A 15885-nucleotide genomic window follows, 5' to 3' on the forward strand; every position below is an offset into this window, starting at 1 on the left:
CTGAGGGCTTTTCTGGGTCTTGTGACCCCATGGACTCTCTGTCCATAGAAATTTCCAGGCAAGAATGCTGGAGTGTGTTGCTATGCCCTCCTCCAGATGATCTTCCTGACCCAGGGGTCAAACCTGGGTCTCCTGCATTGCAGGTAGATTCTTCACTGTCTCAGCCTCCAGGGAAGCCCTATGATCACACTGGAATGATTGGTTTTGCAATATCAATACATAATTACTTCTCCATTCAAATACATGAGAATATCAATCAAGTTTTATCCTAGATCTTAATTATACTATTTCCCTACCAATAGGTTTACTTTGAGCTGCAACCAGAAAATGTGCTCACTTTGGACAATACCCCTCACTTTCCATCAGCCATAGAGGATCCAACACCAGTTTCAGTCCTACTTCACTGAAGTACTACAGTTGTAGCAGGAGTAGTTCTAGAAATTCCCTTTTATACTATGTTAGAACACAGTTATATAATCAACAATTTTACACTCTGCTTGGGAGCCTTTAATACACTGTTTGTTGCAACCTGTTCTTAAAGAAAAAAAAAAACTTGTATTTTTTAAAACTTGTGTTAAAACTTGTTGCTTTTTTCTGAGGAAACTTTACCTAGACTCACTAAGAAAAAAAAAAAAAAAGATGTTACAAGTGATACCACAGAAATACAATGTACATAAGAGAATACTATGAATAACTACATGCCAACAAATTTTATGACCTAGAAGAAATGGAAAAATTTCTAAAAGCGTACAACCTACCAAGTCTGAAACATGAAGAAAAGAGAAAACCTAAACTTACTGATTAGTAGTAAGGAGATCGAATCAGTAATCAAAAACTTTCAATAAACAAATTGTCTAGGACCAGACAGCTTCACTGGTGAGTTCTACCAAACCTTTTGAAAGGTTGTTGTTGAATCATGTGAAGACACGGGGATTCTTGGCCCCCGGAGGAGAAGAATTCAATCCGGGGCCAGAGACGAGGCTTGATCTCTCAGAGCTTTTGTGTAATAAAGTTTTATTAAAGTATAAAGGAGATAGAGAAAGCTTCTGACATAGGCATCAGAAGGGGGCAGAAAGAGTACCTGCTTGCTAGTGTTAACAATGAAGTTATATAATCCAAAGAATGTCTGGAGGTTGTAAAGACCTCATCAGACCTACTCCCATGATTTACATTTTAAGATAACACTGCCCTCAAGCAGGATACATCCTTGTAAAGACCAGGTCTACTCCCATAATTTGCATTTTAAGATAACAGAAGGTTTAATCCAGAGACTGTCCTTAGGCAGGATACATTATTGTTATATAATCCTAAGGAATGTGGAGAAAGAAAAAAAAGTCTGTCCTTTCTTCCTCCTTGAGAATTCCAGACCCCTCTCTCCTTGGGGACCCCTAGACTCCCTATCAACCTGCCTAGGAAATGACTCTCTCATTCCCCCCTTTTCTTTTAGAGGAATTATGTTGCCTAGGGAAAAGGGGTGTCGTTCTTGTTCCATAACTGCTTCTGAGCTGACAAGGGGCGTTGTCCCTAAATTGGTGAGGCAACATATTCTCCTAATCCTCATATTGAGGATATCTGATCCAGGGGCCCCAAATAGTAGCTGGAGGAAGCTACAGCAGTAGCAGGAGTTTGAGCAACCATTTGTAACTTAAAAGCTTTCATGCGGCTAGAAACAAATCCAGTTATACAATTACAGATGCAGGCAACATAGTCATTAAAACAAGTTAAAATCAAAATTAAAAGTCACATTATGTCCATAGTTAAAGTGCAACGTGTTGCACCAGTCCATTTTAGGGTTGGTAGATGTCATCAGATGAAGAAGAGGCATCGCATGTGATTGTTGTTGAAGGTATTCACAGACTTGGAGAAAGTCTTTTCCTTGAAGTGGGGATGTCCACCACGGGAAGTCTTCCACTGATGAAGAGGGGAGCGCTCTGCAGACCAGCAGTTAGACCGATTGTGGAATGTAGCATAGGAGTGAGCCCAGGACAGGAAGACATTGTCTTGAGGATCAAATGGCAGACTCAGGATTTTTGGAGTCAGCAGAAGTAGACTCACATAGATTATCAGGCCCATCCGCTGCCTTTTGCTTAATTCTAGAGCTCGGGTCAGAGCCACAAGCTCCGCTAACTGAGCACTGGTTCCCTGGGGGAGAGATTTTGCTTCCAAAACCTGTTTAGCAGTCACCACGGAGTAACCTGCTTTACGCTTTCCATCCTGAACAAAAGAACTGCCATCTGTAAATATTTCCATGTCAGGAGCTTTCCATCCTGAACAAAAGAACTGCCATCTGTAAATATTTCCATGTCAGGATCGTCTAATGGGGTATCCTTTAGATCCTCCCGAGCTGCATAGTTTAAAGTTAGGAATTGAGAACAATCGTGATCAGGTGTTTCATTTTCCTTCTCAGGAAGGAAAGTGGCAGAATTTAAATTTCCACAAACTTTAAGCTTAGTTACTGGTCCTTCTAACAACAATGACTGATACTTAAGAAGCCTACTGTCTGTCATCCAAATATTAACCTTAGAAGTTAAGATTCCACTCACATCATGAGAAGTCAGTACAGTAAGGTTTCATCCATTAATTACTTTTAAAGCTTCAGGTGCTAATAAAGCCGCTGCCCCAATTACTCTTAGGCAGTGGGGCCACCCGCAATAGGTTGCTGGTGAGGCCCTCGGGGTTGTGTCAAAACTCCCAATGCCACATCTTTTCTTTCAGTGACAAACAAATTCTGACCCTGTGGGCAAGCTCAGAGCTGGAGCTTGCAGGAGTGCAGTCTGAAGAACCTTAAAAGCCTTTTGAGTTTCTGGAGACCAAACCAGTTTGTCGGTTTGGGCCTGCTGAGTTTCAGCTATAAGTTTATATAAAGGCCGGGCAAGTTCCCCGTAACCCGGAATCCAAATGCGACAGTAACCTGTGATTCCCCAAAATCCTCTCAATCGTCTTAAAGTCATAGGTAGGGGATGATTTAGTATAGGTTTAATTCTCTCAGGGCCTATGGCCCTAGTCCCTTCTGATATGATTAGGCCCAGATATCTAACCGATTGTTGACAAAGCTGAGCCTTTTCTCTTGATGCCTTGTAACCACAGTCTGCCAGAAAGTTTCAGAAATCTTCTTAGGCTCGCAAACAAGCTTCCTCTGTCTCAGCACAGAGCAAAATATCATCTACATATTGTAACACCACTGCTTCAGAGCTATTAAAGTTTTGTAGATCCCGTGACAAACTTTGTCCGAATAAGTGAGGACTGTCACGAAATCCCTGAGGCAAAACTGTCCAGGTTAACTGAGAAGCTGGCTGTGTAGGGTCTTCAAAGGCAAAAAGAAATTGACTTTCTTCCACCAAAGGCACTGAATAGAAGACATCCTTTAAATCAATTACTGAGAAATATTTGGCCCGTTCAGGAATTTCAGACAATAGGGTATAAGGATTAGGCACCACGGGGTGTAAAGGAACTACAGCCTCATTTATTATTCATAAATCTTGAACTAGTCTCCATTTACCATTTGATTTCTTTATACCCAAAATAGGAGTGTTGCAAGGACTGGTACAGGGAATTAATAGTCTCTGCTCCTTTAAATTTTTGATGATGGGTTTTAACCCTTCCTTAACTTCAGGTTTCAGTGGATACTGCTTCTTATGTGGAAATACGTGTGGGTCTCTGAGCTTAACAAGTACAGGAATAGCATTTTGTGCTCGACCCACAGATTTTCCATCAGCCCATACTCTAGGATTTACATTTTGTTCAACTAAAGGGAGAGAAAGGAAGGGCTCCATATTCATGAAAACAGAGGCATGGACCTTGCTCAGTATATCCCTTCCCAAAAGGGGTGAGGGAGAGTCTGGCACGATCAGAAACTCGTGTGAAAACAGCACAGAATCCCAGTTGCAAGATAAAGAATAACTGAAATAATACCTTTTGGCTCGTCCAGACAGTCCCATTACGGAAGCGGATTGGGAAGAAAGTGGGCCAGGGGCTTCAGTAAGCACAGAATAAGTTGCCCCAGTATCTAAAAGGAAATCGACGGATTGGCCCCCCACAACTATTAATACCTGGGGTTCCTCAGGTGTAATTAGGATGGGAGCCTGTGTGGGGACCCCCGGGCACCTTCAGTCCTGATTGTCTTGAGAGTCCGACCCGGGAGACCTACGCCTCTGGGGGCAGTCTCTCTTCCAGTGTGGTCCTTTGCAGCAGACCGGACATGAAGCCGGGGGCGGCTTAGATGCCTGAGGGCAATCCCGCTTGAGGTGCCCCTCCTTCCCACAGTAATAGCAAGCCCATCCCTTTTCACCTGGGCCCCTCTGGGCATTTTTCTCAGGCTGTTCATAGCCATGGCGAAGGCTTCCGCCTTTTCCTTTGTCTTTTTTTGCCTTTCTTTCTTTTCCTCATATTCCCTACCATAATAGACTGTCTGAGCCAGTTGTAATAGAGTATCTAAAGACTGATTTGGTTCATACGCCCGTTTTAATAGCTTACGGCGGATATCTGGAGCCGACTGAGTGAGAAATCTATCCTTTAAGATCACTTTTCCCTCTTCACTTTCGGGATCAATCTCAGTGAATCTGCGAAGGCCTTCTCTCAGTCTATCTAGGAATTTACCAGGAGCTTCCTTCTCCTCCTGTTCTATGTCTGCCAACTTGCGATAGTTTAAGGCTTAGAACGTGCCTGCCTAAGTCCTTCAAGAATACATCTAACAAAATAACTCTGATTTCATCTTCCTTTAGCTGTATTGTAGTCCCAGTCTGATTCTATAGTTGGGACCGCCTGATTCCCAGTGGGGAGGGCCACTATCTCGTTCTCCCTCTTCCCTACTGATTCATTACCAAGCCATTCATTTCCATAAGCAACCACTTTTCCCAAAACTCGAGTCTTTGACTTGGGAGTCAGTGTTTGTCCCAAGATATACATCACATCCTTCCAAGTGAGGTCATAAAGCAGAGTAACACCTTTAAAGACTCTAATATATTTTTCTGGGTCCTCTAAATAGTCTCCCAGATCTTCCTTGATTCTTTGTATTTCTTGATAAAAGAAAGGCTTATTAACTCTCACAGACTGATTATTTCTCCTGGTGGGTGTTTCATAAAGAGGCAACAGCTTGTGTGGCTGTTCCTCAGTCTCTCTGGCTGCTCTGTGCATATGATCCCAGGGATAGATTGGAGAAACCTGTTTTTCTTTTTCTTTTTGTCTCCTGTCCTCCATCTCATCTCTTACTTCGATGGTCTGAGTTTCTACTGAAACCAGAGTAGTCTGAGGTCGTACTGAGACAGGAGATGTAAAGGAGGGAGCTGAAGGTTTCAAGCCCAAATCTATACCCTTAGGACATAAGTCTGGCATATTTCGCAGAGAGAAAAAGGGCAACACATATGCTACTTCTACCCATTTCCCTTGTTCCTTACAGACCAGGTCTAATTGTAGAACAGTATTATACTTAAAAGACCCTCCAAGTGGCCACCGTTCACCGTCCTCCGATGGATACCGTGGCCATGCAGTATCACATAGGAAGACCAGGTGTGTCTTCTTTAAGCCCTGGGGATCAAATCTATCCCAATTTTTCAGGATACAGTTCAAAGGAATGAGGCTGGAATTGTTATCTCCCATCTGTAAGAGAGAAAAAAAACGACCCATGCCATTTTTTCTACCGGAGGCATCCCTCCCTGCTCTAGATGGGGGTGTAGACAGACGTTACACCAAAAGCTTTTCCTTTCTGGTGGGACTTAGTCTGTCCCTTACCGACCCAGGTGCAGTCTGCATCCCTCCTGGTTCTACCACTGAGATGGGGTGGGGATGTACCAGGGGTAGACTTGATAGCATCCCTACTTGACGTCCAGCTCTTCACCTTTAACCTTGCTTGCCTCTGAAGCCACCCGGGGTGCCATCAGAGTAACCTTCCGGAATGCCTCCCAAGCTAAGACCACGAAAACATTCGTCACCTGAGTGCCTGTGCACGACCCTGAGTATTTCCTGACCACAATAAGACCGACATGAACATAAAACTGAGATGTTCTTTCCAAGCATCATCACACCAGTATAACAGCCTCCTCTGATCCACTAAGAGCCGGCGTTACCAAAGAAACAAAAACCCATTGCAGTCCCAATCTGAGTAACCTTTAACCTCAGAAATGTTCTTGGAGCTAGAGCTCCATCTAGCTTCTGAACTTTTGATTCCTAGCGAGGCTAGGCGCTTTCTTGACTACCAATCCAAGTTTGGGACCTAAGCCACAGTACACAATAACAGTATAGATCACAAGTCCCTTGAAAGTCTACGATCCGATAGATTAGGTTAGTACTTCTAATTCCCAAGGAGTTATGAAATGGTCAAAGAGGCCGAAAAGTTTGACTGAGTAAGGAGAGTTCGGTCCACACACTTTGCTCACTTCTGGTCGGTTCCCGAAGGAGACATTGGGTGCCTCTTGGCATTGGCAGGTCGGTATAACGCCCCAACAGGTTTCTGCCATAAGCCGTATGAGATCACTATGGAACCGCAGAGCAGGGCTCCTTACTTGCTTCACGCAGGGCATGCCATTCATTCACACAAGCACACCGTAGAGTTAGTAAAGCACAGCAGAAAACGTGTTTGCTAAGAGAACAAAGAACTAAAGCTCCAAGCATCCTTACCTTGTCCTGAAGGATCCTGGACGAGCCCCCAAGATGAAAGGTTGTTGTTGAATCATGCGAAGACACTAGGATTCTTGGTCCCCGGAGGAGAAGAATTCAATCCGGGGCCAGAGACGAGGCTTGATCTCTCAGAGCTTTTGTGTAATAAAGTTTTATTAAAGTATAAAGGAGATAGAGAAAGCTTCTGACATAGGCATCAGAAGGGGGCAGAAAGAGTACCTGCTTGCTAGTGTTAACAATGAAGTTATATAATCCAAAGAATGTCTGGAGGTTGTAAAGACCTCATCAGACCTACTCCCATGATTTACATTTTAAGATAACACTGTCCTCAAGCAGGATACATCCTTGTAAAGACCAGGTCTACTCCCATAATTTGCATTTTAAGATAACAGAAGGTTTAATCCAGAGACTGTCCTTAGGCAGGATACATTATTGTTATATAATCCTAAGGAATGTGGAGAAAGAAAAAAAAGTCTGTCCTTTCTTCCTCCTTGAGAATTCCAGACCCCTCTTTCCTTGGAGACCCCTAGACTCCCTATCAACCTGCCTAGGAAATGACTCTCTCACTTTGAAGAAGAATTCATACCTATTCTTTTGAAACTCTTCTCAAAATAGAATAGGTGAACATACTTCCAAACCCTTTGTACGAGGCCAGTATTACCCTGGTAACAAAACCAAATAAGGATATCTCAAGAAAAGAAACTTTCAGGCTAATATCTCATGGAAATCTATACAAGCATCTTCAACAAAATATTAACAAACTTAATTTGGGAAAACTGGTCAACCACTTGTAAAAAAATGAAACTAGAATACTTTCTAACACCATACACAAAAATAAACTCAAAATGAATTAAAGATCTAAACATAAGACCAGAAATTATAAAACTCCTAGAGGAAAACATAGGCAAAACACTCTCCGACATATATCACAGCAGGATCCTCTATGACCCACCTCCCAGAATATTGGAAATAAAAGCAAAAATAAACAAATGGGACCTAATTAAAATTAAAAGCTTCTGAACAACAAAGGAAACTACAAGCAAAGTGAAAAGACAGCCTTCATAATGGGAGAAAATAATAGCAAATGAAGCAACTGACAAACAACTAATCTCAAAAATATGCAAACAACTCCTGCAGCTCAATTCTAGAAAAATAAATGACCCAATCAAAAAATGGGTCAAAGAACTAAACAGACATTTCTCCAAAGAAGACATACAGATGGCTAACAAACACATCAAAAGATGCTCAACATCACCCATTGTCAGAGAAATGCAAATCAAAACCACAATGAGGTACCATTTCACGCCAGTCAGAATGGCTGCTATCCAAAAGTCTAGAAGCAATAAATGCTGGAGAGCATGGGGAGAAAAGGGCACCCTCTTACACTGTTGCTGGGAATGCAAACTAGTACAGCCACTATGGAGAACAGTGTGGAGATTCCTTAAAAAACTGGAAATAGAACTGCCATACGATCCAACAATCCCATTGCTGGGGATACACACTGAGGAAACCAGAATTGAAAGAGACACGTGTACCCCAATGTTTATCACAGCGCTGTTTATAATAGCCAGGACATGGAAGCAACCTAGATGTCCATCAGCAGATGAATGGATAAGAAGGCAGTGGTACATATACACAATGGAGTATTACTTAGCCATTAAAAAGAATACATTTGAATCAGTTCTAATGAGGTGGATGAAACTGAAGCCTATTATACAGAGTGAAGTAAGTAAGAAAGAAAAACACCAGTACAGTATACTAACACATATATATGGAATTTAGAAAGATGGTAATGATAACCCTGTATGTGAGACAGCAAAAGAGACACAGATGTATAGAACAGTCTTTTGGACCCTGTGGGAGAGGGAGAGGGTGGGATGATTTGGGAGAATGGCCTTGAAACATGTATAATATCATATATGAAATGAATCACCAGTCCAGGTTTGATGCAGGATGCTTGAGGCTGGTGTGCTGGGATGACCCAGAGGGATGGTACAGGCAGGGAGGTGGGAGGAGGGTTCAGGATGGGGAACACATGTACACCCATGGCGGATTCATGTTGATGTATGGCAAAACCAATACAATATTGTAAAGTAATTAGCCTCCAATTAAAATAAATGAATTTATATTTAAAAATAAATAAATAAGTAAAAGGTGGAAGCATGAAAGTCCCCACATACCCAAAGCAATCTTGAGAAAATGAACAAATCCGGAGGTATCATGCTCCCAGACTTCAGCCTAGACTACAAAGCTGTAGTAATCAAAACAACACAGTATTGTCATAAAAATGGACACATAGATCTTTGACATAGAACAGAGATTCCAGAAATAATCCCACACATATGTGGTCGGTTAATTCATGACAAAGGAGTCAAGAATATACAATGGGAAAAACACAATCTCTTTAATACGTGGTGTTGGGAAAACTGGACAGTAACATGCAAAACAATGATGCTGGACCACTATCTTACACTTAACTGAAAATAGATTAGAGACGTGAACATTAGCTCAAAAGATCCTATTAGAAGAAAACATAGTTGATAAACTTATTGACATCAGTCTTGGCAATAACTTTTTGAATTTGACACCAAAAGCAAAGATAACCAAGTGGGATATAACATACAGATTAAACTGAAAAGCTTCTGCACAGCAAAGAAAGTGATCAACAAAATGAAGAAGCAACCTGCCAGATGGGAGAAAATATTTGCCATTCATGTATCTGGTAAAGGGTTGGTATATAAAAATGCATAAAGAATTCATAAAAATAATAGCAGACTTATATATCTGATTAGAAATGAGGAGAAGATATGGATAGGCATTTTTTAAAAGAAAACATATAGATGGCCCACAGGCACATGAAAAGGTGCTCAATATCAATAATCATTAGGGAAATGCAAGTCAAAGCACAATGAATGATCACCTCACAACTGTTAAAATTCTTATAACCAAAAAGACAAGAAATGTGTTATCAAGGATGTTAAGAAAAGGAAATGAAAGAAAGTTACATGGCTCAAAATAGCCTGGAGTTAAAACTCCCCTCCTGGTCCTCCCCATCATTCTATGCAAATCAAAGAACTCTCTCACCTGAAGAAAAAAATGGATATTAAGGTTGATTACGCTCAGCTCCCAGCTGGTCCAGCCTCTGGCCGATCTCCAAAATTCCTTGCCCCAGCCGTTTAAGAGAAAACTACTCCAAACAACCTTGGAGAAGAACAGGCCCCCTTAAGACAGTGGAGTTCCACATGTATGCCTATATATACTTACTCTTTTCTTGGGTTAGTGCAACAGCTCACTAATTTGACTGCTGCCCCTTCTCACCTCATTAGAGGTGATCTGTTCCTGTAAAGTGCCAGTCTCGTTCTTTTTCCAAACCTGGCCTTCTCTAACTCCCTTACCCAACACTTTTTGGTGCCAGAACCCGGGAGGTTGAGATTCCTTCTTGTTCTCCATGGCCAGCTCTTTGGAGCATGGAAGCCTGCTGAGCTCACTTTCCTGCCTGGGCTTTCAAGACCTCCTTGAGAGGACACCCCATGCCTTCGTGAGCAGTACAAGTCCTGTGTAAGGGCTTTATTGGTTTTCCACATAACCTGAAGAATATTGGTCTCTCTCTCTCTTGTTTTTTTCTCTACACTTTCTTTTCCATGAGACCGAACAACTCCAGGACAGAGGCCTTTTGCCATTCTACCTCCCTCCATCCACCATGAATTCTCGCCTGACCCCGTAGCCCAGGTAAGCTCGGACAGTACTCTAGACTATTGCCATAGACTATTGTCCTTTCTGGGTTCCCAGAGAACCCTCTGGCCAAAAGGCCCTTTGGGGAGGTACTTGGGGGACGCCCCTCCCTCCTTCAGAGTCTCTCTCTCTCTTTGCCCAGTCAAAGATTAGGTGACCACCTTTTCTTGACCAGACAGTCGCTAGCCATTTGATATGGGGTCAAGCCAATCTGTCCCACAGGACTCTCCCTTGGCCTGTGTAAAACAAAACCTCAAACCTCTACTCTTGACCGATCTCAAGGTTCATAAACTCGAGTCACTTTGCACTCAAATTTGGCCTCAATACAAACTGGATAACCAAAACCTGAGTTTTGGGACTTTCAATTTCAACATTTTATCAGATCTCACTAACTTCCTCAAACGGAATGGCAAATGGTCAGAGGTCCCCTATATTCAAGCCTTCTGGGACCTTAGAATCTGTCCTTCTCTCTGCAAGGACTGTTCTACCTTTCAAATCCTCCTCTGCTCTCTCTCCCCCTCCATTACAAAAGAATCTAAATCTAAAGCCCATAAAAGGCCCCCTAAACTCTCAGCCCCCCATTTCGACCCGGCAGATGAGCCTCCTCCCTACCATCCCAGAGAGAAAGCTTTCTGGGACGAGACCCCATTCTTTAGCCCTTCCTCCTCCAAAACAGGAAGTGATGACTCTGACACCCCAAAAGAGATTTCCACCCTCCCTCCATTGGCCAGGACCCGAAGCAAACACATGTTTCCTTTCAGAGAGGTAGCGGGACCGGAGGGCCCTACACGGGTTCATGTGCCTTTCTCAATTTCTGATATGAGCCAAATTGAAGGAAGATTAGGATCCTTTTCAGAAAATCCTACTAGATACAGAAAAGAATTCCTCTGCCTTACAGAAGCATATCATTTAACCTGAAATGATCTTTATTACATCTTAAATGCCACTTTAATGCCTGATGTAAAGGAACAGATATGGCAGGCTGCCTGGACTCATGGTGATCAGCTCCATAACCAAGATAGGACTAATCTGGTGGCTGATGATGCAGTGTTCCTTTAACTCAGCCACGATGGACATATCAAACCAGTGAGGCTGGCATCCGGTACCCCCACCATATGATCACCTGTTTACTAGAAGGAATGCTAAAAGGCTATCACATTCATGTTAACTATGATAAGATTCAGTATGAACAAAGCAAGTGGAGGTGATGGAATTCCAGTTGAGCTATTTCAAATCCTGAAAGATGATGCTGTGAAAGTGCTGCACTCCATATGCCAGCAAATTTGGAAAACCCAGCAGTGGCCACAGGACTGGAAAAGGTCAGTTTTCATTCCAATCCCAAAGAAAGGCAATACCAAAGAGTGCTCAAACTACTGCACAATTGCACTCATCTCACATGCTAGTAAAGTAATGCTCAAAATTCTGCAAGCCAGGCTTCAGCAATATGTAAACCGTGAACTTCCAGATGTTCAAGCTGGTTTTAGGAAAGGCAGAGGAACCAGAGATCAAGTTGCCAACATCCACTGGATCATCAAAAAAGCAAGAGAGTTCCAGAAAAACATCTATTTCTGCTTTATTGACTATGCCAAAGCCTTTGACTGTGTGGATCACAATAAACTGTGGAAAATTCTGAAAGAGATGGGAATACCAGACCACCTGACCTGCCTCTTGAGAAACATGTATGCAGGTCAGGAAGCAACAGTTAGAACTGGACATGGAACAACAGACAGGTTCCAAATAGGAAAATGAGTATGTCAAGGCTGTATATTGTCACCCTGCTTATTTAACTTCTATGCAGAGTACATCATGAGAAACGCGGGGCTGGATGAAGCACAAGGTGGAATCAAGATTGCTGGGAGAAGTATCAGTAACCTCAGATATGCAGATGACACCACCCTTCTGGCAGAAAGTGAAGAGGAACTAAAAAGCCTCTTGATGAAAGTGAAAGAGGAGAGTGAAAAAGTTGGCTTAAAGCTCAACATTCAGAAAACGAAAATCATGGCATCTGGTCCCTTCACTTCATGGGAAATAGATGGGGAAACAGTGGAAGCAGTGTCAGACTTTATTTTGGGGGGCTCCAAAATCACTGCAGATGGTGACTGCAGCCATGAAATTAAAAGACGCTTACTCCTTGGAAGGAAAGTTATGACCAACCTAGATAGCATATTAAAAAGCAGAGATACCTGCAACTTTACTATATTCATTAATTAGCTCTAGTAATTTTCTGGTGGTCTTTGGACTCTGTGGGGGGGGGGGGGATGATTTGGGAGAATGGCATTGAAACATGTATAATATCATATAAGAAATGAATCGCCAGTCCAGGTTCGATGCAGGATATAGGAAGCTTGGGGCTGGTGCACTGGGATGGGATGACCCACAGGGATGGTATGGGGAGGGAGGTAGAAAGGGGGTCCAGGATTGGGAACTCATGTACACCTGTGGCAGATTCATGTTGATGTTGGCAAAACCAATACAATATTTAAACTAATTAGCCTCTAATTAAAATAAATAAATTTAATTTAAAAAATAAAATAAAACTGAAAACAGAAAAACAAAACAAAACAAAACAAAAAAAAAGCAGAGATATTACTTTGCCAACAAAGGTTTGTCTAGTCAAGGCTATGGTTTTTCCAGTTGTCATGTATGGATGTGAGAGTTGGACTATAAAGAAAGCTGAGCGCCAAAGAATTGATGCTTTTGAACTGTGTTGTTGGAGAAGACTCTTGCAAGTCCCTTGGACTGCAAGGAGATCCAACCAGTCCATCCTAAAGGAGACCAGTCCTGGGTGTTCATTGGAAGGACTGATGCTGAGGCTGAAACTCCAATATTTTGGCCACCTCATGTGAAGAGTTGACTCATTGGAAAAGACCCTGATGCTGGGAGGGATTGGGGGCAGGAGGAGAAGGGGACGACAGAGGATGAGATGGCTGGATGGCATCACCGACTCAAAGCACATGAGTTTGGGTGAACTCCGGGAGTTGGTGATGGACAGGGAGGCCTGGTGTGCTGTGATTCATGGGGTCGCAAAGAGTTGGACACGATTGAGCAACTGAACTGAACTGAACTGAATGATAAGATTAGGGAGGTGACTCAAGAAAAAGATGAAAATCCTGTCCTTTTTCTTTCAGGGCTTACTGAGGCAGTCCAAAAATACACTAATCTAGATATTTCCACCCCTGCCAGACTTCTGTACCTACATGTCCAGTTCATAAGCCGGTCAGCCCCCGATATTTGCCAAAAACTATGCCAGTTAGACAAGGGCCCCGAAACCCTTCAGCGAGATCTCCTAGAAATAGCCTTTAAAGTTTTCAACAATAGGGAAGAAGAAGCGAAAAAAGAAAAAGAAAAGGAAAGAAAGGCCAAATATGCTTTATTTGCTGCAGCTATCCAAGAAAAAAATTCAACCCCTTTGGCCCATCAACCTTGGCCCACCCGTATGGGACCTCACCCTCCAGGCCCCTGCTTCAGATGTAACCAAACAGGAGACTGGCCTAGGTCCTGCCCAAACCCCCGGCCACCCACCAAACCCTGCCCCACCTGCAAACAATGGGGCCACTGGAAAGTGGATTGTCCTCAGACACTACACACCAAATCTCGGGGTCCACCCCAGGCCCAACAATGGGCCGGGAACCAGACTCGGGGGGCCCTGGCACCCCAGACCATGATTCCTCAGATGAGGTGAGAGATGATCCAATTGTGGCTGAGTTATTCCAGTGACGGAGCCCAAGCTCCAGACCCCAACTCCGCCCCATACAGATGGACTCGGAGCTTCAGGTAAATTGGCAGAGTGGCTAGACACAAAATCTCGTTCCTAATAGACACTGGAGCGGCCTTTTCACTTTTAACCTCCTTTAAGGGTCCTCTCCAACCTTCAGAAGTGGGCATTGAAGGGGTCTCAGGCATCCCTTTTTATCCCAAAATAACCCCTCCTCTGCTTTGTTCCTTAAGGCAACGCTAACACATTGTTTTACAGTAGTTCCTCAATGCCTAATGTCATTGATGAGATGTGTTATTCTGGCTAAACTACAAACTTCTATGAACCTCCCATTCTCAGATCCCATATCAATTCTTTGCGTACAATGGCACCCAAACCCCTGGCCAGCCCTCACTCCCAAAACCTGCCCCCTGACCTTCCCCTGATAGATTCTCAGGTTTGGGACACCGAAGCCTCATTGGTAGCCCGACACCATTCCCCATACAGATCTTTCTTTAAAATCCCTCTCAAGTAATAACACAAACTCAACATACCCTGACCACAGAATCCCAACAAGGACTTAAAGCAGTAATCTCCCGACTGCTCAGAGCCAGCCTTTTGAGGTCTATCTGTTCTCTTAATACTCCTATACTGGCAGTCAAATGGGGACTCCATTCCTGGCATCTAGTCCAAGATCTTCACAAGATCAATGAAGCCATAATACCTGTATATCCCATGGTCACTAATCCCTACACCCTTCTCTCACATATTCCCCCTGACACACTCTATTTCACAGTATTAGACCTCAAAGATGCTTTCTTTACTATTTCTACACCACTCCTCACAGCCCCTATTGGCCTTCACCTGGACGGATCCAGACACATATCAATCTCAACAATTAACTTGGACCGTTTTACCACAAGAGTTTGAGATACCCCTCATTTTTTCAGCCTAGCCCTCCAAAGAGACCTACAAACTTTAGACCTAGGCTCTACTACCTTACAATATGTAGATCAATATAGATGATTTACTGTTATGTAGTTCCTCTAGCCACAACTGCCTCGTCCACACTGCAATGGTATTAAATGCCCTAGGCAACTGGGGCTACAGAGTCTCACTCTCCAAAACACAAATAGCTTCCACCACTGTCAATTACATGGGATTACTTCTCACTCCCGCATCTAAAATAATCCCAGCTCAGAGACTTCAAGCCTTGACACAGACCCCCAGGCCCCAAACCAAGAGGGAACTTCTTTCTCTATTAGGTCTATTAAACTTCTTCCGAATATGGGTCCCAAATTTTGCCTTCCACGCAAAACCTCTCTACCAAGCTGCTCGAGGAAACTTGGATGAACCCTTTTGGCCCCCACCTCTCTCCCCACCCCAATACAGACTCTTATCAAACATTTACTACAGGCCCTTTCTCTTTACTTACCTGATTACACCAAGCCTTTTTTCCTTTTTGTACATTCTCGACAAAGACATGCCTTAGGGATTCTGTGCCAAAAAGGGGGGGCGGACATATGGGGTCTCTAGCTTACTTATATAAACAACTTGATCTCATCATGCTCAGATGGCCACCTTGTCTCCAGGCCTTAGCTGCAACCACCCTCTTAATACCTGAAGGCCAAAAACTAACCCGAAATGCTCCTCTAAATGTATGCTCACCTCATTCCTTCAAAGATTTACTCTCTCATCGGGCTTTCCTTTCTCTGCCCCCTGCTCGACTACAGATCCTCCACGCTCACCTCCTCAATCCATCCCTTTCTTTTATGCCTTGTAAACATCTTAATTCTGCTAGCTTACTCCCCACACCAGATCCAGTAGAACACCTATCTCATGACTGT

The sequence above is a fragment of the Bos grunniens genome, chromosome 3, assembly GCF_055505025.1.
Source record: "Bos grunniens cultivar Pamir isolate PY7600 chromosome 3, Bosgru_T2T1.0, whole genome shotgun sequence".
NCBI classification, from domain to species: domain Eukaryota; kingdom Metazoa; phylum Chordata; class Mammalia; order Artiodactyla; family Bovidae; genus Bos; species Bos grunniens.